We start from the raw sequence: 15,723 nt of genomic DNA, 5'->3' as shown, positions 1-15,723 counted from the left end.
TTTCATTTAATTCCGGCCCATTCGTTTCATAGGTTTTAAAATAAAGTTTTAATTACAGCCGTTTACTTTCATCTGTCAGAATTTATTTCTGGATCATTTAAATTTCCGCAAAACTTCGAACTTAAACCACGATTGTAACTGCTGTGTGAGTTTAACACGAATTACTGTTCTACCTTTCCTTCGCGCATTGCCCTTTGGAACTACATCAACTAACATTACACGAAGGAACATTTAAAACAGTGATCTGAAGTGTTTGATTCCGTAGTCTGTTTAGATCATATTTATGATGATTCTGTTGCTTGAAACGTCGCTTGCGTTATGCAGTGTGAATCAGTTCTCGACGATAGTGGCGGCGATGATGTCATTTAAAATGTCACAGTTTAGCCTCAACATATGATACACAGCGACATATTTACTTGTAATCGAAAACGATGCGTGCTATTTGAAATATAACAGGAACCAATACGTTAGCGGCGTGCATTAGATTTATTATTTTAAGAGGTATATTTCGTCGAAACAAAATCGATAGATTTAGAAACAACGTTCGTTTATTTTAGTGATATTATGTTTCTATAGATTACGTTCGAGATCAAAGAGCTAATCGTGGTTGTGATTTCGATACTTTATCCATAGACGTAAATGTTTATAGACTTATTGTTTTTGACATAATTGAAGAAGGCTTGCAAACACAATCCCTTTACTACAATATTAAGTTACTGTAACCAACCAGTTACATAAGCATAACACACAAAGTAGCATCTATCTATGGATAATGGAGTTAGTCTTTTGCTCTGTAAGCCTACCCAGTTTTAAAAAAATAAAACTTATGTAACTCAAAATTTCGATTCGAAATTACTTACATGTAAATTACATAAAAATGATTTGAAATTGAACACTTTTTCTACAAATAAAAAAATATACGAAAATTCACGAACTTTTGACTCCTTAAATTTGCAACGCTAACTATACAAAGCCAGATATTTTTTGTAATAAATTTGATACCACCTTCGATTCCTCAAATTGTTTTGAGCAAATCGTAGAACAGAGGAATCAATACGATGCCATTGAAAAGCGCCATATCGTATTCTACAGCTTTCATAGCAAACATTAGACCGTATTCGATTACTCTCTGACCTTTCTCGACAAATGGACGTGATATAGATCGATCCTGAGACAAATTTGGATGACTCACATCTCCTAAACCCGCCTCTCTTGGCTCGGTATATAATTATTACGCGTCTAGACAACTGGCGTCGACCAGGCGGCCTCTATGGAAATATAATGATACTGCAGCGACATTTCTCTGCAAAAATACAGCACTTTTATCCTGTACAATTAATACAAATCCCAGCAACGAATATATATTCTCGTTTCACATATTCAATAGTCACCCAAAGTTCAAATATATCTAGAATTAAATAAATAATCAACGTGTATTAGATAACTACAATACTCTGATGCAATTGTATTACACGACACGCCCTTTATTCAAATTACGGTAGTTCACGTGTTTTGAGAAATTTATTGAATATTTTGCATGGAAAATTTTATTTCATTATAAAACTATTATAACGGTATCCCTGTAATCTTTTTACGGACAGATATGAGTTAGATTTTTTAACCAAAAACAAATCCGACGCTCTACAAATTAGTTTAAAGGTAGAGGTTACTTAAGATCCTCCTAAATAATTAAAAAAGAAATTATTAACGAAAATCGAACGAATTCATGTCACGAAAATTCTTCGTAACCTCGAAAATGTTAACACTGCGCACTATTTTTTCCTTTTAATCGTAAAAGGTCTTTGATAATTTAACATACCTGAGAGCACGTTGAGAGCAGTAGTAAGGCAAGAGAGTGTGGACGGAAGATGCAAAGTGCTGATGTTCCCTGACACGTCCCTTATCTCCATATCACTACACGGTTAACTAATTGTCCACTACAGCAAAGCGTATTCATGGCTTGAAGCTCTACAATCCTTTCACGCAACAAATTGGTCACCTAATTCATCAGGCACTTGAGTCATAATTGCTTGTGAATTTTCGCGCGGCACCAGGGGGACACACATTATATTATGAAATAGTAACGGGGACACGTGCTATCGCGGCAGAGAGGGACGGATTCACTGAACGTCCTTGGCGAGGGGGCGCGCGGGGCGCCTGCGGCATCAGACGATTCAATCATCCCCAGAGGGAACGAGACGGAGATATCCGATGTTGTAGCGAACGAGCGAGATGGGAGACATCGTGCTATTGACCGGCCTGAAGACCACGCCCACCCGGGCGAGAGGGGCGCGCTGATGCTCCAAGTGAAAATCGAACGTCGGCCCGGGCAGACGCGGCCGGCTGCTGCATCAAGGTTACCCCAAACCACTTATGCACTTCCTACATTCCAACGAGTCCCTTGTACTCATTACTGCTATATATTCATTAATAACGAAATATGGTGATCTCATTTGGATTAATTTTATATATTATATTATGCAAACGTACATTCATATATTTTTTAATGAAGTGGAGCATATTAATAACACAATTTTAATTTCAACTAAATTAACATTTTAAAATGACCATTTTTTACACTATATTCGAACTAAAAACCGTAACGAGGAAAGACCGCTACGAATATACTTAAAGCATTACGTAATTTCTCAATAAACGTATATAGCGAGTGAGTACACCGACAAAAACATTGACAGTTGACGCAAATTTGGGATCGGATAGTAACCTTCGCATAAAATACTTACGTAACTGCGACCTACCTTACCGCAATGAAATCTTGCGAGGATAAATCTGACGATAATGTTGCAAGAATATTTATCAAATGCCAATGTCAGTGATCGAATGTACGAAGAATGAGCAATTATATTTATTACAAGAAAATTATTGCCATTTTAGAAAAATATGTGTCTCAAATTACATTATGTTAAATCTAAATCAATTTGGGGGGTATATTCATACTTCATTTGCGAGTCGCACAAATATTTGACCTGAAAAAACCTGATCGCATTAAATAAATCCAATTTGTTTCATCGTATTCGATGGCAATGGGCTTAAAAATAAATTGTGCATATATTATATTTTAGTTAGAACAAGGTCTGAGGTATTATAAAATATAGAATTTTAAATTTAAATAAAAGTAAAGCTAGGAAAACGAATACAACTGAGACGGAATTTGGTAATGTACTAAGGAATTCCTTTAAGAACAGCTATTTCCCACTGGAAGCCGGTAAAAGTCCTAGCAGTTTCTCATAAAAGGCTTAAGTATGCAAAGATGGCCGAGCCCGTCTCGTAAAAGGCAACTAGCGTTGGAGTACGCCTTGACCCGGTAATTTGGGCGTAGCTTAGATCCAAATCTGCAACCTTAATGAATAAAAATTAATACCAGCCAAGAATGGCTGAATGAAGTATTATAAATACGCAGGATAAAAACGAAGAGACGAGTATTGAACATAATCGTGAGAACCAAGCGAAGGGCAGTTCTAAATGAATAATAACACCATTAACGCCAGTTCTCTATATTTCCCAAGAAGTACAAACTTATTAAGCTGTAGATACAACACCGTATAATATTATATGGAATACGCTCCGAATTGTTTGTAAATATATTTCGTAATTGTAAACTTGGCACAAAATGTGCAACTTTGAAGTTTACTGAATTATATATTGTTTATTCCTTAAGTCATTCCATTAAATTATATTCTCATTTTCCACGTTAAACTGGGGTCAAGTTTGAAAAGCAGACCAATATTTTTTTTCTATATCATTCGTGTGTCGTTTTACGAAAATAAATTTATTGATGTACTTAAAACCTTTTTTTTTTAAACCTTTAATTAAACGAGACTTAATTTTTAATAGGGCATGGGTAATGAATAAGCACAAATATGAAAGAAAAAGGTAAAATCGTTTCATGTTGAGGCAGAGGAAAACTCTTAAATTTGGGTACCTTTTTCAAGTGGCGAACATTCATCATGTAAGCTGACGTAACACCTCCCCGACCACTCCCCAGGGAGAAATACTAAGTTTATTTCATTTCGTTTGCAGTTTGGGTTATTTAGCTGGCAAACACACTAAGTATAATCCTATTAAATTGAACGTTATAATTTATCGCATTTCCATGTCAGATAATCCATCCAATCAGGTATCCATTTTCTACAAGATAACCTCCTTTTCATATAGAACACGGAGACAGCATATGGCCAAAGACCAAATATTATTAAGGTATACAAATCCTGGTTAGCAACTCTAGCTTCAATTTATAGTTAATCTTGGTACACGAAAACATCGCAAGAAATACAGCAAGGCATTTTCGATTCTTATTCAGATAATAATAGATTATGTTCTTGCCAGCAATGTAGAAATTACAGCAATCCTAAAATAAAAATAGTTCAAATAAAAAAAGGTCTTATTTGCCCGAGTATATTTAACATTCTGTTTGTAACAATTCTAGCAATAAAACCGTACCATTGACTGAAACTGTTGTGATAATGCATGAATTAGTTATTTCTAATTCTATAACGAGGTTGATGAGCTTGAACATCGGTATGACAGCACACAATGAGTACTCTCTACACCTGCCAAAAACTACTTCGAGGAACCGTAGTGCTTCGTGCTACAAGCCGATTTATTTTCATAGAACGCGCAAATGCAAATGTATATTTAGTTATACATCGCGGTTTTATATGTAAAGAGTGTCTTTATAAATTTCAAGCAGGTTGTTGAAATATTCTATAGTAAATAATTGCACGCTAATCAGTTACATTCTTGACTTCATTCTTTAGCTCGTAGCGTTACGTAATCCAACATTATTTTTCGTCTAAAATATTTAGCTGCGCAGACGTTTTATACGAATTAATTATATATTTCTTATTCTAATTGAAGCATCAATGAAAGTATTTTTGTAATTTTAAATATAACTCGAAATGTTTTTTTAAATTCTCTTTGGATAATTTCTCTACAAATTATTTACTTAATTTAGAAGCACTACACTTACTTATTGACTGCCGACTTCATAATGATTACCGGTTCGGAAGAGAAAATATCCTGACCTGAGAAGAACCGGCAAATGAAATTCACATGATGATGAGGTGATCGAATTCTGTCACTGTTGCTTTTAAGACCACAAGTGTGCGCTCACTTACGCAACGGAAAAGTCGACAAAACTGGACTCTATCTGAACCCTTCAGGTTCAGGAGAAAAGGCTTATGTTTTTCGAGGAACGGAAAGCGAACGAAGATTCTTTGGGCTTGTGCTGTGAAATTATTGACGGAAAAACCAGTGCCACAAAATATATATACATACTGTATACTTTACATATATTTGATTTTGAATAATTAAGAGTTAATAACGCATCTACTTGCACGATTATAAAATCGAAGCATGTAATCTACCTACCTATTATTGCGTAATTAATCAGTGTTACAAGTCTGAAACAATGTTATCGTTAAATACAATACCATTTAGTTCAAGGAAGGTTATACGTTTTGTATTACCCAAAGAAATATTTGTACATTTTCATCATTAACGGTTTGTTTTAGTCCCATTTATTTGAGGTCAGCGTTGTATGTAAACTACATCGGAAATGGCAGATTTTTTACGGTCCAAGAAAGTCAATCTTCTGGGTAATGATTTTTTCTGGGGGATTGGTTTAACGCCATACGTTAGTACGAGAAATAGAAGCGATAGCATTCTTGACTATATGATGATAAAAATTGCCTTATCGGGATCTTATAACAGCTATCATTATTCTACTATGAGTCGAACTGAGTACGAATTTTTCTATGCGAAATAAAACTTTGACAGTGGTACGCTACTGATTGAAATACAAGAAATATGAACTAGTAAAAAATATACTTGAAAAACTATAAAAAAGGCGTATAATAACTTATTTTCACAACACCTTTTTAATGAAAATTTTCAATTACTAAATTCTTATACATATACAACCTTAACCTTTTTCGAGTACGTTTTTATACTTTAATATACGAAGATAAGGGCACGAACTCATTGACCTTTATGTATTTTAGTACTAATGTACGTTTGAAGTGTTCATTTATTTCCGAGCATCGTTTAATATTTGGCAAAGGCTGCAATAAAGAGTGTATAAAAATTAAATCGTGTATAATATTTATTTTTAAAAGAAAAATATAAAGATTGCCTTTCCGAAAAAATCTAAAACAGTTTTCTCGACGCCATTTTAACATCCAAATTCTGACATCGATGTTTTAAGTTTTTTACGAGTGGAGTAAGTGGGTTTAATAGGTATCTACGAATGTCTCCCCTCGAACGTTAACTGGATATGAATGGACTGAGCGGATTGTGGTATTGCTTATTGAATTGTGTGACACGCGAAGTCGCATAACAATGTACAACTTACCTTGTTTATAATGAAACAGTATCATCGCTGATGTTATGTTTACCTTACTCTACCTGTTATTGAGACATCAAAGATCGGAATACAACTTTGAAAATAAATTAAATATTACAAATTATAAGAAGACACTTTATTAAATAAACTGTGTTTTATAGGACATTAGCTGTACCAGCGATTTTAATGACGGTATGATTTTCGTGAAAACGCTAACCTATATCCGTCTAAAGACTCAATCTATGCCGATACTAAATTTCATCTAAATCGGTTCAGCAGTTTAAGTGTGAACGGGTAACAGAGAGTTACATTTTCATTGACAATATTGATAAGGATATTTCAGTAAGTAGATATAAACAGACTTTAAAACATTGGCTGAAAAATGAAAAAAAGTCATCCTTATACAACATCAATAAAGTTGTGAGACGGAACAACCTTGGAGAAGTAATCATCAAAATAGGTTTAAATTAACACATTCTAATTTTTTTTAGATCGAATATTCCCTCAGGCTTTCAAGGCGTTATTCATAGAAAAACACGTACGTCGTTACGTTGTAGTTGGACCTGCATCAATTAATAACGATACACTTCCAGGGTTAATTGTAGACTGAAAATATATCGCAAGACTTTGTACACCTAGATATTTTTAGTGCGTGAATATTAATGTTCTCGAGCTGACTTATAACTGTAGCAACTTTCAGTTGATTTTGTAAAAAATAAACGATTATTAATTTCAAATATAATCAGAATTAAATATAGAAAAATCAAAATTAAATCATAGAAATTACATACCATTCATTTGCATATCGTAATAAAGGAGAGTGCTTTTTACCTAAACCTTGCGTGATTACAAAAGAAATATTCAATGCGGTAAATTAGACCGTAAAATATTTAATACAAATACTATATTACGTAAACACTGGACGGACTCGATTTTATAATAAATCAAAACTATTTCGTAATCAAAATGAACGTTCTTGTATCTCAAAACGTTTCTACTCGCTAGAAGCTGTTTTCCAAAACGGTAGTAGTATTTACTTGAATAAAATTGATTTGATTTGATTCTTAAATATAATAAACGACAAAATCTTGAAGTCTTTCTGAGCCTTTTAGAACTACTTTTATTGATCGCGTTATAACGATATACGAGTTCAGTAGACGCAGTTGCAGGTGCAGCTTGCGTCATTTAAGCTTTCAAGTTTCGTTTATTACAAAAACTATTTCACCCACCTGGACTAACTGCTGCAATCCGACGCCTGATTTCTCAATTCATCATCGCTGAAAATTTGTGTTGGCTCCGTATAACTTGTTTTACCAAACTCTCGTGTTTGGACAAGCTGACTGATGTAGAACGCGGATGCTTTTGAAATGTTTACGATTTTTACCAACGGCTTGGAAGCTAGATCAGACACCACTGTTAGTATCCCATATCTACGTCAATAACATCGTCGAAAATGAATTGAATTGTGTTTAATGCTTATTCGTTTTAATCTACTAATAACAATTACTATCTAAAACATATCCGCAAAAGGAATAATAAGGTAGTATTTAATATTAGAATGAATATTAATTAAGTTTCAAATAATATCATCGTGTTAAGTTATATCCATTCCGACTTAATCTAGTGGTTTAAGGGCAGATGCTACGTCACGTTGCGAATAATGACTCGGTATCGTGTATAATTACGCTACATAGTGTTGTGTACTGTAATTACATTTACAACGAATTATACCCCCAAGTCAGTATTGTACATCACAAACAATTTACGCGTTATATTATTTATGACTTTTTTAATAACGTTAACTTAGCAAAATAAATCTTTAATGTGTCAATAATTAGATTTTTATAATATTGAAATTTCTAATATTGTAGAAAATTCTATACAGTATTTATCAATAGTATAGCATTAATAGCAGGCTATATAATTTAATTCTCAGTATAGCTATATAATGAACAGCGAATCGAATGTGGCTAAGTATTATAATGGTATTTACAGAAGTAGGTTTGATCGTTGGTACTATTTATCGACAGCCAATCTTTTTAGTATCACTAAAACCCCATTCTTAAAAAGAATAAAAAAGTGACTATATATATTATACTTTTACAGCACTATATTAAACTCCTATTTGTATATATATTTATAGATTTATGTAAATAAAAGATTCACTAGAATGATTTTAACTAATGCTTAAAATAATATGCTATTTGATCGTTGCACTAGATTCTTGTGTTGCATACAGTTTCTTAGCATCTACAATTTCATGCGTGTTAAGCAATACGAATGCAGTTTTTCTCAGAATCACAGCGTCGTTTTTATATTTTTAACTTCAGAAAATTTCATTTTATTTTAACTTCCTTAAAAATTTATGAATTCGAAATTTGAAAAAGATTCTATGCAATTATTTTTTTTTCAATTTATACACAGATAAGAAATATATTACCATAACAACAATATTCGATACGTATATTTTACGAAAATTAATAAACAAATAACTTATAAAATAAACAGCTTATACAAAATTCTCTTACAAGGCTTGTTTAAATTAAAGCACCAATATTAAATTTCAAACATTCGAGATAACTCAAGTTGTGATCATAGTTTAAAGTTTTAGATTAAAGTTTAGTTGTGAAACGAAATTAAGTACATTTAATATATTCGCCCAAAGAGCCGTGGAGTGATTAATACTTTGATGTCTTAAAATATGTCCGGTTGTATATTATTAGTATAATCAAGATCAAACACGTATTTAGATCATTGACCTTTTATATTTCAATAAAATTACACACGCATATCGTATCAGAACATTTGGGTATGACTTTTTAAAGAATCTATTTATAAAATTGTTACTAAGAAATAAGAATGATCAGTTTAATATATATATATTTAATTTTGGGTAAGAAGATCAGTCAAAAGTTGGTTAGTGTAATATTGTTGAAACGTCGATACGCATTTTATGTGTCTTGGGCCTGTTATTACACTATCATAAGTCACACTCAAAAGCATATAGGCCACCTGATGGTAAGTGGTTACCATCATCCAATCTTGGGAACTAAGGTGTTATGAGCCTCTAGTTACACTAGCTCACTCACCCTTCAAACCGGAACACAACAATACTGAGTACTGTTATTTGGCGGTAGAGTAACTGATGAGTGAGGGGTACCTAACCAGACGGGCTTGCACAAAACCCTACCACCAAGTGAATTCTTCATAAGCAAGGCAAATTTGTCCAGACATATATATCCATAGCTAAAAGATTATACCCGGTGATGTGTATTTAAAATCATAAAGTGTAAATATTTTCTTATAGATTGAAGTACGTGATATTATAATTTGTTAAGTATACTGTTATCAGACATAGCTGTTATCCAGATCCTCCTATCCATATGAAAGCTCCAATCGACCCATTTCCAGCGAGTCACGACCTGTTCCTTTGCTCACACTCGACCCCAATATAACGTCAATTCATCAATATTCCGTCATCATTTTTTGCACCAGAAACACTTAGTCATACATACACGGGTTTTATTTTAAAATGGCTCTAACAAAATTTGTTAATTCAGCTTCTGCACAATTTGCCTTAAAGCGGAGCTAGAACTTTACACAATCGATTAAGTATTTTTTTTTGATTTTGGTATAAAAATATACATGGTGTTTTTTTTTTCATTGTGAATCTTTGAACAATATTGCAATATGGAGTACGTAGTGAGAACAATTGCTTTGTTTGTATGGCACAAAATAGAACAGGGAATTGGATCAAACTAAAAAAAACCCTAGGCACAATGCCTTCGGCTTGTTGGTGAACCTTAGAAATAAGTTGTCTGGTGCCGTTTATTGTGTTCTGACAGTGATAGATTATGACAACCGTGTTATCATGACATACTTTTCCATAATTTAAATCAAATTATTTAACGAACTACCTCAGCTTTCACGGAAAATTCTTTATCATTTTCTTTTATTTGGATTATTTATTGACGGAAGGAAAACGGATAAAAATATACTGTTATTTTTTTGTTGCTATATGTAAGGTATTGTGACAGGTCTAGTAATTTACGTGTCCGTTAATGTTTAAGAGGGGTGTAACGATATGATCTTTAAACATGAATATTGCGGGTTCGAACTCCTGGTAGGAACCAACCAGAAGTTGGATAGTACTTAGGTTATTACTGTTTTTTTTTTTTATAAATGTAATAGAGGACGAAATGTGATACCCAACCCAATTTTATTGGTGATGAATTGTTATGAAAAGAGATGGCTTTTAACAACGATTAAACTTCTAATTTAAAAAAAGTTAGTGAATGAGTTAAGTTATTAAATTATTGACAACACAACAACAATTACGAAAATTAAAATAAAAAAAAAAACAAAAAACAATCACGACCTTTTTTATATTTAAGCAAGCGAGCATTATGTAAATCTCGAAACTTGATATATTACGAAATAGCATGCTTATAAACTATGAATGAAGTTAACATAATACTTTTATTTTTACATCAAGTTGAATTTAATTAAGGACTTCTGCACGTTATACGGAGTAGCGGAGCAAGTTAAAAAAAAAAAGAACTTCGCATGATGTAATGGCCGGCGACCTCGAGCCACCTCTTATTATGTTACCGAACACGTGGGATGTCGGGACATAAAAAAATTATCTCATCGCAAGCCCGGCACGCGATATTGACACATGCTGCGAGTTGAATCAGCAAGCTGGTCACTTGCAATCCTTGCAACATGTTTTCGTAAACAAGTCATTGAAATTTACGCTACGCTTTATAATCAACTAGAGATCCGCCCCGGCTTCGCACGGTTGCAATGATACTAAATATACTACAGATTTTTTTTTATTTACAACATCATATTAGAAACTTCTAAATTTTTCAGTGTTTCTTTACTGTATTGTCGATGTATTATATACAAAACCTTCCTCTCGAATTACTCTATCTAATAAAATCCGTTGAGTAGATATAGGGTTGAGAAAGCGATTTTGTTTTATCTGTAGTGACTGATGTTGCTTGTTCAATGAAATTAAATATCAAATAGCGATCATATTCGAACGACGAGATAATCTACATTTAGCTTATAGTTTTGAATATTTAAAACAAGTGAACATCATCATTATCATTAAATGCCTTTACCGTGAGATATTTAACAAGCCATTAAGCACGATAGTGATTTAAGTTGGTTACAAGTTACTAAGACGTTAACGATTCCTATCAAGTTTGTGGCAATAACCGAGACCATTTACTTCGGGCGTGACGTTCGAGATGGTAATAACCGCCGTAAATAGTTTTACCTAAACTACCTTACAATTTAATTCCTCGGCACTTTTATTACTAAATGTTTATTTTATATTTATCATCTTTAAAACTTTAAAAGTATCCAAAAACCTTGAGAATATTAATGTGCTAATTGACTGGTTAATTATATTCTTCTGTTAAGTTAAAATACACGACACTGTTTACATATATTTTTTTACAATTCACAAAGAGCTATTAGCCATTTAATAAGCGTTCGTGAATCATCTGATGAATAGATAGAAATGTAGCTCGTCTCGAAATAATCATGATACTACACCGTTTAATCACTTTAAGTAAGATTAATGGAACACTTCCTCTTCTTTACTGTGTAAACGTATCGATGCGTTCAATATTTTGTAATGCGTTCATTTAATAATTTCGGCATCGAAATTTTTTAATCTATATTAATGTCTGATTATTAATTAAGACTGTTACGCTTTGAAAATATAATTTGGAATGCGTAACTATAAAGTAGACTCAAAAATATATTATCACGGGAAGTGAACGTCCATTGTATAAAAAAAAAGATAATATATACGGCCAGTACAACAAACAGACGCTGTTGCCGATAATTACCAATTGTTCGCGGCCATCTTTGCGCATGAGTCATGCGCCCACGCTTACCAAACGAACGTAAACTATCTAAATCGAAATTTATATAAAAAAACTGAGGTTTCGCGCAACGGTGTGTGATAGCCCACTATATTAAGAACGAACGGCTATAACTGTTTTGATATTTGTGTATTTTAACTGACATTAAAAAAGGAGGAAGTTAACAATTCGGTTGCATTTTTTTGTTTGTAACCTCAAATCGCCGTCATTTAGGAACTAATTTGAATTTAATTCTGCATTGAAATCTGATTATATCCAATTTTAACTTGTAAAAAAATAATTGATTTTTTTTTCTTTTGTTTAGATTCACAATCCCTTACATATTTCAATTCTAATCATTCGTAATGTTTCTTTATTTATAACATTAACTTTAATAAATTATAAACTATAGTGCGGTGAATATCCTTATTCCAATTGGAATTATGGATAAATATGTCGGATTTCCTTCCGCTAACATAATCTTGTCATCACTTTAATATAATTTAAAATATTTAAAACATAAATACTTAACCAATAATAAAACAATTTCAATAATCGATATTAAATAATTATAATTTTTTTTTTAATTAATCATTCATTCGAAACGAAAAAATAAAATCCGCTTTTGCAATTATCCGTATTTAATTTTCACTTTGTTCACTGCATTATTCCCTGAAATAAACAATTTTGTTGTGAAAAAAAATCTGTAATAATATATTAAGGTACACTTTCTCTTGAAATTGTATTAGTTGAAAATTATCGAACAATAGCAAATCTTTAGAAGTCCGTTAATGAACAGTATATGTTTATTTCTAATCTTAATATTTATTTTTATATACAAAATATATATTTATGGACTTTTCTCGTTAGAACTCTCTCCAATGTTGTAGCTTTACATTTTATTGGATCTTGTTACGTATAAATCATCAATGCAATTCTTGTAAGACTCATTGAGGTTGATTTAGAGTTTTTAATTAGATTTATCTGATTCTATATAGGTAAAAAACCATTGTAATATTATAAATATCTATTACGGTCCATCTGACATGTATTCGCGAGATAAAAAGTGTACTGAGTGTACTGAAATCAATAATAATTTCATATTAAAATTGGAAGTCTTTTTTATAATCTTTTTTTATGTAAATAAAATTTCAAGTACACAAGATGAAGTAATGTTTGCTAGTCATTTCATATCTTAATGTATTTAGAAAATTCAGTATAATAATGATTGTTAACATCACAGTACGAAATCATTTAAGTGCAATCCGCACTTTCTTTCTTCATTTTCTAGACGAGTTATTTCAACGAGAATCGATGTGTGCTTTCATATTGCGCTACTTTCATCTCTTATTGAAAGTTAAATAGCAAAAATTAAAGATATACCAATTTATATCCATTGTAAGATAAAGACTATGACATTTAACACATAAATAGAAAAAAAATATTTTTTTTCTTTTTAATAATACATTGGCAATCAAGCAAAACCCGACATACATCCAAGCTAGTGCCTATGTATTTATAACAATAAATAATGAGGATTTCAAAGGATTATTATTTTATATAATAAAATGAACCATATTTAAAAAAAGGAACGTCACTAGCCGTTAAACAAAAGTGTAATAGAAAAATATTATCCGCGTTCAAAAAGAATGGTGACCAAATGAACAGTATAGAAGTTGATACGCAGCAGCGCCATCTAGCGGCGAGTTGCAAAAAGGGATTTTAGAAAAAACGAGAGACAACAGCGAAAAATTCGGTGTGAATTAAAACGATACCAAAAAAGTTATACCTTACCCTACAAACGAAAACAAGAGAAGAACAAGTAATGTGAACCTGGTAGAGGCATAACGCTTTTTCCTTAAGTCAAGATTTCTGACAGTTCACACTACTGTTATCCGCGTAAAAGAACTCCCTTCTTAAATTCTCCCATTCCCATTAAAATGTGCTATTTTTCATCGTCATCGATCAAACTGTATCAAAGTCTATTAATCTCAAATTAGATATACCTAAATCTATTTTAAAATATATTTCATTGGTTATTTATAAACAGATGTCATCAATCAATATGCCACAATATTAAGAATAGAAGGTTATTGTTTCAGACTAGTATTCTACGGGTTATTTATAAGCGTCAATCAACATATCTATCAATTTTAAATAAACACATATCTGCGTGTGTGCGTGTCTGTTGTATGTAAGTGAAATTTACATTTCGTAATGACAATCAAACAAGGTTACATAGTTACACTAACACGAATTGCAGTTCGGCGTTTTAATCAATTAAGCCGTCGATCGGTCTGCCAAGAACTATGCGGGAGCCTTTGCCAAACTATTTGCAGTGTCCCTCGTTAAACTTCCTCAAAACTGCCATTGTTACTTGAATTATTCAAGGATCTTTGCTTATACTTTTTCCAGGTCAAGCTGAGTCTTGGACAATATTGGAAATAAATCTGCAAACTGGTGGGGTCGACTGGAACATTCTTAATCAAATCTTTCGGCTCAATCATCAAGATTTAGAAGATGATAAGACTGTGTTTTTAATTGTCCTAATTTGCTTTATTTGGTTCAATTATGGGACCCATTAAGCAAATATTAGACGGGTTCTTGACCTTCGTAATTGTTTCAAATAGTGATACCATTCCTTAAGCTGCGGCCTTATAAACTCGTTAAAATGACGCTAGCAATGATGTCAGATTGATTCCTAACCCTTGACCTCCTGGTAACGTGACTCATTTTAAGCGTCTGTGAAGCTGTGATAACTTGTACCAATATCAAATACTAACGAATCTTTATCAGAACATTTCTTGAAAATGTTAAATAATTAAATATTTGCTCTATTTTCGATGGTGTGACATTTTGTGAATTTATTTTTGTGTATATAGAACGATTGTCCTAGTTTATTCCTAAATTAGAACACATTTTCTAGTGTCATTCGTGTGTGCTGCAACTTTAAAACGAAGTCTGTCATCGGATAACTGATTAGTACAACAATTGTGCTCATCTTGTCACGGTACTACGAGTAAGGCGAGCCTGGCCGTCACGCATACTGGATGCCGTCACCCCCCCTGAGGGTCACCCGTTTTCTATTCGCGTTATAGAGTGACGCACGCGCCGGTGACGACGCGAATGGCCCGCGCTCGCTTTTTAAAGTGTATTTATACCTCACCCCTTACCGATCGCGTAATTAATAGCATCTGGAACATCGTCACGGCGGGGTAACGGCCGTCTAGTCGCCATATTTCTGTCGAAATCGTCGCATACTCCCGGCGCCCCTCTCTCCAATACATGCACTATCCGTGCCAAAACGTTTGCAGTGTTATTGCAAAACTGAGACAAGTCGGTTTCCACTATCGCACATTTTTACTTTAGGCTGCATCGGCAAAAAATTCAAATTCGAAAACATTTCATAAGGCTATAAATATTCTCGGAACAGTCTTTAAAATGAAGTTCTCGGAGAAAAATATTTTAACAACAAGT

The 15,723-nt window shown here is 32.8% G+C and overlaps 1 protein-coding gene across 9 annotated transcripts in view; it reads right to left on the bottom strand.

The window, feature by feature from the left end:
• Positions 1-15,723, bottom strand: part of LOC124540554 (plasma membrane calcium-transporting ATPase 3) — a 128,859-nt gene that overhangs the window by 78,228 nt on the left and 34,908 nt on the right. The window lies entirely within an intron of this gene.

The sequence above is a fragment of the Vanessa cardui genome, chromosome 25 (assembly GCF_905220365.1).
Source record: "Vanessa cardui chromosome 25, ilVanCard2.1, whole genome shotgun sequence".
Classification (NCBI taxonomy): Eukaryota; Metazoa; Arthropoda; class Insecta; order Lepidoptera; family Nymphalidae; genus Vanessa; species Vanessa cardui.
The sequence above is the reverse complement of the archived record's forward strand: the minus strand, read 5'-3'. Positions and strand labels throughout refer to the sequence as shown.